We start from the raw sequence: 14,843 nt of genomic DNA on the forward strand, positions 1-14,843 counted from the left end.
GTTTACAATAATTTAGTCAAGATTTCAATAAGATTTTCAACCAATCACAAAGTGCCACATGGCATTGTCCAGAACCTCATCCTTTTTTTTTTGTCCATATAAACCCTACATCCATCCTCACACTAAACTCAATCCTTTTTTTTAGCTCAGAATCCTTCTTTATCATTTTCAAATCTTGAGTTCTTACAATGTCTTCTTTAAGGAAAGTGTATAAACAGTTGCAAGAGCAGCAGAAAAGGTTGTTGGCACAACAGGAAAAATTGGGCAATCTTGACGAAGGTGGAGGTGGAGATGAGGCCTTCGCAATGGAGGAGGATGAGGATGATCACCATAGAAGGCGGAGGGCCTCACATTCCCGTCGTATCATGGAAGCTGTGGGTTAGATAGCCAAACCCAGACGTGTGGCAAACATCGATAGAAGAATGGAAAGACGGGGTAAAGATCTCTTGGAAGATTATTTTATTCCTAACAGCGTTTTCCCTAATCATGTTTTTATACGTTGTTTTAGAATGCAACTAAGTTTGTTCGACAAAATCATGAGTGCTGTTTGCAACCATGATCCATACTTTGTGCAAAAAGAGGATGCTTTTCATGTTCTAGGTCTTCTTCCTGAGCAAAAAATTATGGCTGCCTTGCGAATGCTTGCATATGAAGCATCTGCAGATCAAGTGGATGAGATTACAAGGATAGGAAAAACAACTATTCTGGACTCCCTGATGCAATTTTGCTCTGCAATTGAAGCCCTCTACACCAATGAGTACCTTCGGAAACCCACGCCAAGGGACATGCAAAGGCTTCTGAGGCAGGGTGAGATGCGAGGCTTCCCTGACATGATTGGAAGTATCAACTGCATGCACTAGACTTGGAAAAACTGTCCAAGTGCGTGGCAAGGAACTTATAGCGACAAAAAAAGAGTCAAAAGCATCATTTTGGAAACAGTGGCTTCATTTGATACATGGATTTGACATGCTTTTTTTGGTGTTCCATGAGCTTAGAATGACCTAAATGTCCTTGCCCAATCTCCAGTGTTTGACGAACTGCTACAAGGAAAGGGGCCAAGATGCACATATTAGGTTAATGGTAATAAATACGAGGGACCATACTACCTTGCAGATGGCATTTACCCAAGGTGGTCAACGTTTGTCAAAACAGTGCCACATCCACAGAGTGAAAAAGAAAAACATTTAGCAAAGTGTCATGAGGGGTGTAGGAAGGATGTCGAGCGTTGTTTTGGTATCCTACAAGCTCGTTAGGCGATTGTCAGGGCGAGTATGATTATGATGTCGTCGATGAATACAAGCTAGATCCGATAAGCAACTCAAGAACACAAATCTACTATGCTCATGACTAGACCGAAGATTCTTGTGCAACCGAGTCGTTGGAACGGGATGGACGTTACAATGAATTGATCATTCAACGGTACACTTCATTGCAAGAGCCATATTGGCACGTAACCCGCCAGAATGACTTAATTAAGCACCAATGGGGATTGCACGATGGCGAAGATAATTAAAATGAGGCTTGTGGTTGAAGAATAAAGTGTATTGTTTTTTAAGTAATCTTATTTAGTGTGTTTTTTTTTTAAGCTAGAACGTTAGGTTATGTAATTTTATTTGATGTTTTTTTTTAAGTTTATTTGATGAGTTTATGTAATCTTATTTGACGTGTTTAAATAAAGTACAAAAAATAAATTTGAAATTGCATAAAGTTCTAAAAATAAATAAGAAATTACATAAAAATTACATAAGAAATTAAATAAAGTTCTAGAAATAAATAAGAAATTACATAAGAAATTAAATAAAGTTCTAAAAATAATAAAAAATTACATAAGAAATTACATGAGGGTTAGGTATTTATAGAAAAAAAATTAATTTTTTTAAATTTTTCTGTATTTTAAAAAAAAATCATAATTTTTAATTAATTTTTAATAAATTTTAATGTTGTTAATTAATCTGGACTGTTGGATTTGAAAAATATTCAAATCCAACAGCCAACGAGTTGCCACGTGGCCAATGGTCATAATTCTGACCATTGGGCCCTTTTTAATTTTATTTTGGGGGAAAAAACGTAGACCGTTGATCTGTGATCGAACGGTCCAGTTTAAAAGTGAAATTCAAAATTTTTTTACCATTGGAAATCCAATGGTGTAGAAAAACTAGCCGTTGGAAATCCAACGGCATAGAGTGGGCCACGTCTCCCAGCCCGGATGCAATTTGAGTGCGCCTGCCAGCGGGCCTCGCCTTAGATTTTGTTGTATGCTAATCGCACCTACTCGCGAGTGAAGGCCACGCGCCAGGCTCAAAAAAACAAACGGGCCGGTCCCTTGGTCAGTCCATTTTTAGTTGGGTTGGGAACTGGCTTGGGCTGGGTGCCAGTCTATTCTACGGGCTGGAGTGGTTTGGCTGAGCCCCAATCTGTTTTTTCCTCTGGGTGCTGGTCTCCTTTGCTTCCGGTGGAAGTGCTCTAAGATGGTAAATACCAAACTAATGGCGGATGTGATTGTTATCCGTTTGTGATACCAATGCTTTTAGGTAACATCACATTAAGCATGTTTTGAGCCCTTGAGTTAGGGCTGGTTTGGTATTGATGTGCTTTGAAAAATCACTGATTCTGCAGTACTGTGAGAATATGATAGTGTTTAGTAAACTTTTATGTAAAACAACTGTGATTATATGAAATGACTAAAAAATGTATAATACTAGATATGCCATTAATTTAATTTTTTTAACAAATAAAGGTGAATTACTAAATATACTTTATTTTTTAAATAAAAATATTTATAAACTTTATCTTAAATATTTATAATTAAGAAATTTAAAAAAAAAATTAATGCCTAAAAATTAATAAATCTCTCTCTCTCTCTCTCTCTCTCTCTCTCTCTCTCTTATCTCTCATCTTCTTCATTTCCAAGGCGCTACTCCATTTGCTCGTCCGTCATCACCTTCACGAACAACCCTCCATTTCCATTTCCAATCCCATCATCTTCTTCTAGGTTCTGCAAGTTCTGGTGGATTATTTGCTATCGCCACTCCCCCATCATTCTTCCCAATCAATTTGTTGAGTTGCTTTTTCTTCACTAGCTTTTCCTCTTGGGCTAGTGGTATGTGGACGAGAGGAGCGAAAAGGAAGAGAGAGAGCTTCGGTAGGGTTTCTTGAGACTCTGCGGGAACACTTTTCTGGAGAACACAGAAGGTTGCGAGAAAGAAGTAGAAGAGGAAGGCACGACTGATGATAAAGAGAAAGAAGGTAGGATTGGAAAATTGAAATGTTCATTTATTTTTTACTGTTCACCTGTGTTTTACCAAAATAAGTTGTTTTGTTGAAGCTGTTATTTCTAGCTTCTGGTTTTCAGCTTTTATTTTCACCCATAACTTTGAAAAAAAAACTGATTTAAAGTGTTTACCAAACACTTAAAATGCTCCAACTTTTTTTCATACCCACTTTTTTTTTTATAAGTTAAGCTAAGCCAAACTAGGGTTTAGTAGAGCAATCCTCATCCACTAGATTGCTGACGAGAAATAATTTCAACACATCATGTTTCACCTTTTTACACAACTCTTCCTAATTTTAACCATTGATTCTCCTTCAACTATTACAATATTAGGAAAATTAACGAAAAGTTCAAAAAAAAAAATTTAGTTTTAATGAAAAATGACAAATAAAGATGTAGTGAATAGTACTACGGAAAGGTAAAAATGTGGTTTTTCATTAAAAGTGAACAGTACTGGAAGTGTTTCATTAAAACTCCCTACAATATTCCCACCTACCTTCATAAGAGAATATTGATCATTTGTGGGGTTTACTCTTTTAAGTATTTTGAGTGGGATGATTAGGATGATGGTTTTCAATCTCCTTTCCTTTTCTTTTATGGCGTGTTTACATATAGGGAAAGGATATGACGGAATATGGCGGAATGGGAGTCATTCCCCATTCCTGATTATTCCTCCGTTTACCAACTTAAGCGGAATGTACAGTTCTGCGAGCTCCACATAAAATCAAGATTTCAATTCATGATATTGCCGAAATTGGATTACCTAGAAGAAGGTAGTATTTGTATTCCCATGAGAAAGCTCCATCCGAAATCAAATTTTCCTTCCCAAAATACCCTACACCTTCAGTACTCATTTTCATCTTCTCGTTGTCCTCAGCCATCCTCTCTAGTAGCTCTCTGCTCCTCTGCCACCTCCTCTCGCTCCACCACCTCAAAATCGTCCACGTCCTCCTCCATAGGATTCGGCAAATCGTCATAAGAGGATACAAGGGATTCGCTATCAATCATAGTGCCTAGATCCCTCTCTGCCTCCACATGCGTTGCCATGTCAAACGGTTTCGATTTGGGGCTCGGCTGCTATTCAACCCAAAAAACCCATCGCTCCCTGCATTTCACCTTTATCATTTGCACCACACCTTCCACCTCCCTGTGTAGCCATGCCTTAATCCCCTGCCACTGCCTCACAAAACCCAACCACATATCCCCCAAATAGGATTCAAGAATTTATCACCCAAACCCCAAATAATAAACCCACAGATCCGGTAAAGAAATCACTCCAAACCCAGAAAATCTTGAAATTGAAATACTTGGTAGGGAGGAGGGGTGGTGATTATGGGGTAGGGTGAGTGGCAAAGATGAAAGCGAGGGGGAAAAGGGGAGGGAGGAGTTCTTATTTTCTGTTGGGGAAGTCTGATAGATGAAGGTTTACAATAATGACATTTTGTGAAAATGTTATTAAAAAAAATATGGGAAAGAAATAAAACAAAAAAATAAGGGCATTTTAGTGATTATATTGATTTCTATTCCGATTCAGCTGAATTAGTAAACAACTTATATGAATTTTGTTTCATTTTTACTTCGATTCCAGAATATTTAAGTAAACAACTTCAACATGAATCCGATTCTGACTCCTCCTCAATCCAATTCCTCCTCAATTCAATTTCTCCTCAATCCAATTCCTTTATTTTGATTACGATTACATAAACGAGCCCTTAATTCAAACAAACAACAAAGAAACAAAACAAGAGTGAGGGACCCAAAAATGATGACTTATTTCAAGTACCATTTCACTATCAGAGAACGACCGTGATGCTTGTCTTTGCACCTGATTTTTCACACCTATAATCTAATTTTAGGCACCCAAATAAAAGATTTGAAGATACTTTAGAGGCAGAAATTGGGGAGGATCCATATATTAAGCCAATTATCTCAATAGCCACTTTTTCAATCAAGATAATTAGAAAAACTGTTGAAATTGATTGATTTATGATATTAGACAATCCAAGACACAAAGATATTAACGGAACTCCAAAGAAATTATTTTACACTCTTTGTAAATGTTTTTTTTTTTTTTTTTTTTTCCAAATATACAAAATTTAGAGTGGTCACAATTGAAAATAAAATGAGAAAAAATCGTTTAAGGTGGTTTACACACATGAACTGCAGGCTTCTAAATACTCCGGTTAGAAAATACGATTATGAAATAGAGTCTTAGAGCAAAATGGGTAGGGGAAGACTTGGAAATGAACTTTAAGAAAAGACATGAAATACTTGAAGCTAACGAAAAACTTGGCACAAAACTAAGTCCAGTGGCGTTCTAAGGTTTATACAACCACCCTATTTAGTGCAATAAGTCTTTGTTTGTTTATATGAAAAAATTGGAGTGCAAATTAGTTTTTTGGAGTCCAATAATTGCACCCCCAGGGAAATTAGCTATAAGAAATTATCCTAATTATCTCAAGAGGAAATTATAACAACGATCCATCAACTAAAAATCCATAACTATTGGCTCCTTAAGCATCTATAATCCTTTTTATCAACTCTGTCAAAATGAGTCATGTTGAGCAACCATTGCTCTAATTGGGTTAAAGTTGAGGGAACATTGCTACAATTTTTCTCATTTGGTTTTTCATATTTGCCCCTTGATTCAGCATCATGTGCATGCACGTGACTCATTTTGATAGACGTTACAACGGTATTGACGAAAATAACCATAGATGCACATTATGATGAGTTTAGGGATCAATAATCACGGAATTTTAGTTAAGATATCATTACTCCAATTGCGTTAAAGTTGAGGACCATTGCTACAATTTCTTCTTATCTCAAATATATGGTTTGGTTGAATATTGGTTCTTTTAAAAGGAGAGAATCTACACTCCGTATAAGAGGCAAACAAATAACCCAAGCTTTAGTTGAAGCTCTTTCAGCTCAAGCTCTTTAGTTCATCATCTTGCAACTTTACACGGATCATTTTCCTTTTCGTGCCGTTTTAGGTCGACTTTCGGATAAACAGTTCCTTAATGCAAAGCAAATTTGAAAAATAATTCATGCATTACTGCCTAAAACTACCTGCAAGGAGGTAAATTACAATTACAAATAGTTTGCAATGTAATACTAAATTACATGGTACGTAGTAGTTATATTGCTATATGGATTGTATCCCAACTTTCCTACTCTCATCTCACTCAGTATGTTTTGCATTTCTACCATCCCCTTAAACTACATTTGCGCGTAAGGTACCAGTTCGGTAGAAAGAATCGCAGAGCGCGCTTTGCTTATAGCTGATCGTAACTTGATTACCGAATGAAAGCCACACATGCTAAGATTAATGGTGCACTAGAGAACTTGACTCCTCTCTGAGTCTGTTCTCTGGAGAAGAAAACCAAACAAAGCTATGCATTAGCAGAGTTTGAAATAAGGGTTTTTAAATCTTTGGCATGCTATTGTCTTTATTTAATCATTCTATGAATATAAATTTCGATGGACACGTAAAATAAATGGACGAAAACTTGGAGGAGTTCTGATATCTTACTTCTGTAACGAGGAAAGTAGTCCACAATATATGGTATTGTCAGGCAAAGAATTTTCGTTTTGGTCAATCTCACGATTCACGACACTCAAATAAGCGTCTTGCCTTGATACCATGAGTCCAGATTCTGTGCACGAAGGTTCCAAATTCCGGCATTGTCAAGAACAACCAATATGGCTGTCCAAGATCCAGGGAAGACCTATAGCCATATGAGCATGAAGCAAAGAATTAACAATACGCAATCAACCTAAAAGTGGATCAACCAAGAATCTTGTTCCAATGTTCACGAGTGCAACAAGCCCATTGAACCAAGGTGTACCTGTGTTGTGCAGCGAGCAACGCCATCCCATTTGTTGTAAGTGCTTCTGCTATTCTCTGTCCACACTCCCACCATACTACAGGGCAACATCAAATTGTTCGATCATGTTTGTACTTTGGCAGTTCCATAATTAGGAACAGAGACAGATTACGAACTCAAAACTAAAAGCTCACCCCGCGACAAAAAATGCAGAGCCATCCAAATGGTATTTCCGAACAGTGGTTGTAAGAATCAAATAGCCAAGATCCAGATTAAAGCCACAGTAAACACAATCAAGAAAGCACAAAACTGTTTAGACATGAACAATCGTATTTACACTAACCTGATGAACCTCCATTGGAAAATGCCATTGCAGCAGATGTCCAGATCCTGCAGGCTGCAACTCTTCTCCTCTCTGGTAGAACTCTTAATGCTCTAACTAAGAATAGGACTTAGTTCTAGACTGAGCGTATGTTCCTGAGAGCAGAGATTGCAGCATATATATACATACATATATCTCTCCTAATCCAATGAGGATTTCCTATTACAATCCACTTAGGAAACAACTCATGTTTCCTAGTCTATATCAGTTCTTCTCCATGACAGATTCCTCTATCAACAAGAACTTACATTCATCTTCCTATAAGGCTTTCTTATATTAATCGGACCAAATAGCTAATGCTAGTTCACCAAATACTCATGTTCATATTCTTACATTCTCCCACTTGAACATGAGACATTGAACGAGCACAGCCTTCACCAATTATAAGAAGTGATCACATAGCCTTATTTAAGATTTTATCATCATGACCAATGTCCTACTGCATTTCAAAACACAGAAGCCAAGAATCTCAGATTATTGCCTAAAACAATCAATGATTCAAGACTCACATGTATCCAATCTGCAATTATGACACATGATTAACAATACCAATCCAGAATATGCTCCCACTTTTCAAAAGATTACAATCTATATCAATCTTCAATGAAAACAGCATTTCAATAACTGAATAAAATTCATGAAACATACAACTTTTAAAACAAACAAATTGTTCTTGCAAAGCATCATATGAATCTAACAAGTCTGTCATCAAAACCTCAGCACTCCATCACGGAAGCCTTAAGTTTCAAAACAAAGACTCTTATTAAAATATAAAACAGTCTAACAAAATATCTCAGTCTGCTTGCTCAGACCAAAATGTAAACAAAATCCCAAATTGAATTACTCACATAGCAGCAACCTGCAATGTTTCTGAAACAGATCAATTACTCCCACTGATCTAGAGTTTCCAATACTCCCATCCGAGATACATGTTTCTGAAATTCTCCAATGGCCAACGCTTTAGTCAAAGGGTCTGCAATCATCATAACAGTGCTGATGTGCTGAACTTCAATCATCCCATTCCTCACTTCCTCTCTTACTTTAAGGAATTTTACATCCATTAACCTTGAGGCAGAAGTTCTTCTATTATTCTTTGCAAAAAACACAGCAGAGTTATTATCACAAAACATCCTTACTGGTTTCTGGACTGATTTCACAATTTTTAAATTAGTCAGAAAATTCTTCAACCACACAGCTTGTTTCATTCCTTCAAAACAAGCTACGAACTCTGCCTCCATAGTGGATGTGGCTATCACAGTTTGCTTCGCACTCTTCCAAGAAACTGCACCACCATTTAACATGAAGACGTAACCACCGGTTGATTTCCTATCATCTACATCACCAGCCAAATCTGAGTCAGTGTATCCTTCAAGTTCCAAGGATTCGCCTTTTCCATAAACCAACATGAAATTCTTGGTTCTTTGTAAATATCTTAGAACCTTTTTGGCAGATATCCAATGTGCTTCTCCTGGATTTGATTGAAACCTTCCCAGCATTCCAGTTATAAAAGCAAGGTCAGGTCGTGTACATATAGTTGCATACATGAGACTTCCCACCAGAGAAGCATAAGGTTTACCCTGCATTTTCTCTGTCTCCAAGTCAGTCCTCGGACATTGACTTTTTGAGAACTTATCCCCTTTATGAACTGGAACCTGTCCACAACTACAATTCTCCATATTGAACCTGTGTAATATTCTATCAATGTACCCTCTTTGTGATAAGCCAAGTAATCTTTTCTGTCTATTCCGTACAATCTCAATCCCTAACACATAGTGTGCCTCTCCTAGATCCTTCATATCAAAACTTTCACTGAGCATCTTCTTAGTTCTCTGTAATAACTGTGGACAGGAGCTTGCTAGAAGAATATCATCAACGTAAAGTACCAGAAAAATGAACTGAGAACCAGAAATTTTAAGGTAAATGCAATCGTCCAATTTGTTTTCTTCAAATCCCTGAGAAGAGACAATCTGATCAAACTTTAAATACCATTGTCTAGAGGCCTGTTTTAACCCATAGATGGACTTATTGAGCTGGCAAACCATGTTTTCCTTCCCCCTTTCAACAAATCCAGGTGGTTGTTTCATGTAGATGCATTCCTCTAAGTTGCCATTAAGAAAAGCTGTTTTGACATCCATTTGATGCAGCTCTAAGTCAAAATATGCAACTAATGCCATGACAACTCGTATTAAATCTTTAGAAGATACTGGGGAAAAAGTATCGTTGTAATCAATACCTTCTCGTTGAGTGAAGCCTTTTGCAACTACAATTCTCCATATTGAACCTGTGTAAATACGATTGTTCATGTCTAAACAGTTTTGTGCTTTCTTGATTGTGTTTACTGTGGCTTTAATCTGGATCTTGGCTATTTGATTCTTACAGTGGTGTCATTGTTCTGAAAGATGATTTCCATGAAACCTTTGAAAGTACCATTAATCAGGGATGTGTCGACTTTGGCAGGTCTGTTCATCAGTATATTCGGGAAATCAAGCTTCTAAACCCCTGAAATGTTGAACTTTTGGGCAAGCTTAAGGGGCGTTGAAGGTGGTATGTACGAAATACCATTGAGGGTAGTGCGCCACTTCCCATTTATAACTTCTGCGGGTCTATTGAGGATGACGTATACATCTGTAACAGTGACTTCACCGTATTAAAAAGATCCTTATGGGTTTGGAGGGCAGCACCAGCAGAAAAATTCCACCTGCAACTGTTTATGATTTTTTTACGTCCTAAGTTGGTCCTAAATTTTTAAAAGTGGACTCAATATGGACAATGTTGAAGTTTGTTACAAGCATACATAAGTTGGGCTCAGATACAATGGAAGTTAGTTATGACTGTGAGCAAAAATATGAATTGAGTCTATCTACGATATGAGCACTCTACAAGGATTAATGGAGATTGGAGAGCAAAGATGAAGATGAATACGACAGGGCATTCGAAATTGATACCTCTTTCAACGTTGAAAAGAAAAAGTATCACTAGATAGCTAGTTAGTGATTGTGAGTAGTTTCCACAAGGGGTTGTAAGTTAATAACTAAATTGGATTTGATTCAAAAATAGAATAATTACCAATTAAGATTGTAGTCTAGCATGTTTTTCTTCACTAGTAAATGAGAGGTTTCAGATTCGACTTACATAAAATCATAAACCAAATGAAGATACATTCTTTGTGTTGAGTTAGATTTCTAATTATGATTGACTTATTATGTAATCTAGTTCACTCCTATATTCTATAAAATATCACATCTTCTTAAGAGTATAATATTATTGAATAGGTAATGTTAGGGGAACTAAATTTGCTAACTAAATAATGTGTCATCAATATGAATGAACAGATTTATCAAAAACTTAAGTAATAAACCAGTCATCAACTTCTATATTTATTAGTTTTTAAAATTTTATCTACAAATTTAATATTTATAGCATCACTCTTATTGTATAATAATAATAATAATGATTATATTGGGCCAACATCATGGCCTAGAAGGCTAGAAGCACTATCCAACCCAGTTATCTGACTCAACGTTTCGGCTTGGGACGAAGGCCGCTGAGCTTAATACGGCAACGGGATCAACGGCCTCTCAAATGATGGAATCCACGATACAAAACTTAACAACTAGAGCAATTATTCTGTGTATTTGGCACACGTTGTTGTAGTAGTGTTGTTACTTTTTTAAGAGAGAAATATCAATCAATTTTTTTTATAACACATTAATTAATACATTTTTTTTTAAATGTTTTCAATTATTTTAAAAATAATTTCAAACAAGCCCTATGATGTTCTCTATAACATTATATTATGAATGTACGAATGAGATCTTTATAATTATAATGAAGAAAGTAGAGAGTTGAACCAATAATTGAAATGTATACACGTTATAATCCCCTTAAGGAAAGAGCAAAGAGAGAAGAGAGAAATAGGAGACAAAGATTCGGAGGAGAGGTCTGTGAGGAGGACAGGAGCAAAGAGAGAAATGAGAGAAATAATCAGATTATGTGAGGGATAGAACCAAACTGGATTATCTTTAAAGTCAAAAACACGTTTTCTCTCCAGTTTCCCAAACTGCAAACACTCTTGCATTTTCTCTTTTGGTTGCAGGTTTGGTACTTTTGTGCTGCGATGTTTTGGTCATTTTCTCTAGTGTTGCTGCTTGGGTAGCTGCTGACAAGACTTTCGTGGTGGTAACAACAGTGAATATGACATTCTATAGTCAAATACTAGGATGTGGGCTTTAGCTTTTGCTTATATAATTAGACCAGACTTTGATGTATATGTTTCTCTCCAATGCATTGGGGTTGTAACCTTGTTTCAAAGTAATAAAATTCACTCTTCAGACCAAAAATAAAAAAAATCCCCTAAAGATTTGTTTAGCAGACTTGTCTTCAATCAATCACAGAAGTTAGTGTCCATAAATTCGTCTAAGACAAAATCATAATAACTTATAACCAAGTAATGTCTTAGTGTAATATTGTTATTATCTTTCGCAAGCTACCTTTGGCTTCCCATGTGTCACAACATTATGATTTTTCATAACCTCTCAAAGTTTTTAATGTATCGAAAAATTATAATGCAGATAATATTATTTGTTTAAAAAAGAGTAAATTGTAACAATGGTTCCTCAACTTTAATCAAATTGGAGCAATGATCCCTTAACTAACAATTCATTACTATTAGTCCCTTAACTTATCAAAATATGTAGCTATAGTTATTTTCATCAATTTCGTCAAAATTTTGTCAAAATAAATTATGTTGGAATAACCATTTATACAATTAGGGTCTCTCAACTCATTAAAGTGTGTAATTATGGTCATTTTCGTCAACTACGTCAAAAATTTTGTCAAAACAAATTATGTTGGAAAGACCATTGCTACAATTTGGCTAAAGTTAAGGGACTATTTCTCTAGTTGAATTAAGGTTGAGGGACCAATGGTAATGAATATTTAGTTAATGAACCATTACTCCAATTAAGTTAAAATTAAGGGACCATAGCTACAATCTACTCTTTAAAAAAATACTGACTGTAATGAATTTGTTCCCGATTGAATTCTGACTAAGTGCCTCGCTATAGAAGCATCTGGAAATATGTTATTGCCTACAAATTAATTTGTGTAGACATGTAGTAAAATAGATGTCAAATCAATGTACGAGTTAGCCGGATAACAGGAAATTTGGACCATACATGATGCATCTGAAGAAAGACATATCTCCAGCTCATTTTTGGCGCGGCTATATCTTATATCATATTGGTCTATGAACAATAATTAATGTGTCAAATCAACATATTTCGTCGCTAACTTATAATTATGAACATGAAAGCAATGCATGCATAATGTCACGACAAAAAAACTATCGCATCGACAATTAAGGGATAAATACACAGGTGTATGCGTATAATTGTATGTAAAAAAAAATACAGAAACAAAATTATATACAAATTATAGTACGCAAAGGAAAAAGAAAGAAAAACGACACTTAATGACACGACGCTAAACTTTTATGCATGACCACATGAACGGTAAATTTATAAGAGTAATGCTAAGAATATTAAGTTTGTAGACAAAGTTTTAAAAATTAAAAGACATGGAAGTTGATGATTGGTTTACTTACATGTGGATAAAGTTCTCCCTATTTTTATTAGTGACATATCATTTAATTTGAAAATTTAATCTCCTTAATATTACCCAATTTGTAATTGTATACAAACGACTGAATGCGAAAAAATCGCATACTCCATACAGATCAACAAACAACCTTTCCTTTTTTTTTTTAACGCGTCGTTGATCCCTTTTTTGTGTACAAGGGTCAAGGTCCAATTTTCTTTGCAGTGGGAGAGTGACCAAATGGTACTCAATGTTAATAAACATTTGAGCAATGAATTTAATTTACAAAATGTTATTTTTATTATCTATTTGTATTATATTTCCAATAGAGATGAGACTTATGGGTGCGTTTATTTGATTGGACTGTCTCGGATTAGATTAGCTTCAAAAACTATGTTGGACTGGCTTAGAATAGATTAAGTTGGACTAATTTAGTAAAACGTTTGGTGCATTATCAGACTAAGGAGAAGGATAATGAAAAAGTAATTAATCTTTTTAAATTTGTTAAAAAAATCTTTTAAAATTATAAAATCCAAAATATATATGATTAATAAATCTTCCATTGCATCCCCAACTTTATGATTAATAAAATGAGTGTAGACCAACTTCCGGTAAAATAAACGTTCAGTAACACATTAAAGTTTCAACATGTTAAGGCATACGTGGCATGCGACATGTGTTTGACAAATCGTACACATAAATGTGACTCATCAAAATCGGGCAAGTCATTAAGAAGGACTCCGAAACTCATCAAATGTTAATTGCTGGAGTAAAATCATGAACCGGCTCGCAAATCGAGTCCTTTTGTCAATTAATCAAGCCCACAATCAAGGCGAAATCCATCTGTAGGCAAGGCTTGGAGAGTTAAATACGAGGCTCCATGACAAACAAAAAGGACCAAAAAATCATTCACACCCAGACGCTGAAGCTTTGAAACTTCGAAGCTCTCAAACACTCAAACCTTCCAAACACTCAAACACTCAAGAAGACTTGTCAAACCTTCCATGTTCTTTGTCAAACCCGTGAAGAACCACCAATCACCCCTACACATGCCCATTCGTCTATTGCTAAGAGCCAAAACCTTGTGGCACCCGTTCAACCAAGATCAAGTCATCGCAGCTCTTTGATTAACAACACTACACACCTTACATTTCGGAGATCGAATCAAAGGATCAAGTTGCAAAGAGATTGTAACCCCACATTTACATTAATACAATTATTATTTTATGCATGTGTTCTCGTGTTATTTGTTATAGGATTTTCATGTTTATAATGAGAACTAACAACTCCTCCACTATTGTAACCTCAACTCCTCCATTATCGTAGCCCTTACTCCTCAGCCACAACCAGCAACAACTTCTCCATCGCAGTCCTAACTCCTCCATCAAAGCCCCAACTCCTTCATCACATCCCTAACTTACTCCATTAAAAAAAATAAAAATTAATGGGCTAATTCTTGAAACGTGAAATTGATTCAAGCATTGCGTGGATTTTGAGGTGCAAAAGAAAGAGGACGAGCAAGGGTCGCATGAGTCGAAGGCGAGGGTTTCGTAGATGAGTCAACGGCCTCTGGTCCGAGTAGTTCCAAAATGAGGGCCGATTTATGCCCATGATGGCTGATCTATGCCCACAACAGTCAGGGGGTGGAGGTTTATGGATATTGTCGGAAGAGAAAGAGTTGCAAGGCGGAAGAGTGCAGAGAAGGAAGAAGGTCTTAGCAGTCCCCCTCCTTTTCAAGCTCTCACGAAGAACTTCTGTGAAG

This window comes from the organism of the source record quoted next, unplaced genomic scaffold (genome assembly GCF_019419815.1).
Source record: "Pyrus x bretschneideri cultivar Hongxiangsu unplaced genomic scaffold, Pyrus_bretschneideri_v1 Contig7, whole genome shotgun sequence".
NCBI lineage: Eukaryota > Viridiplantae > Streptophyta > Magnoliopsida > Rosales > Rosaceae > Pyrus > Pyrus x bretschneideri.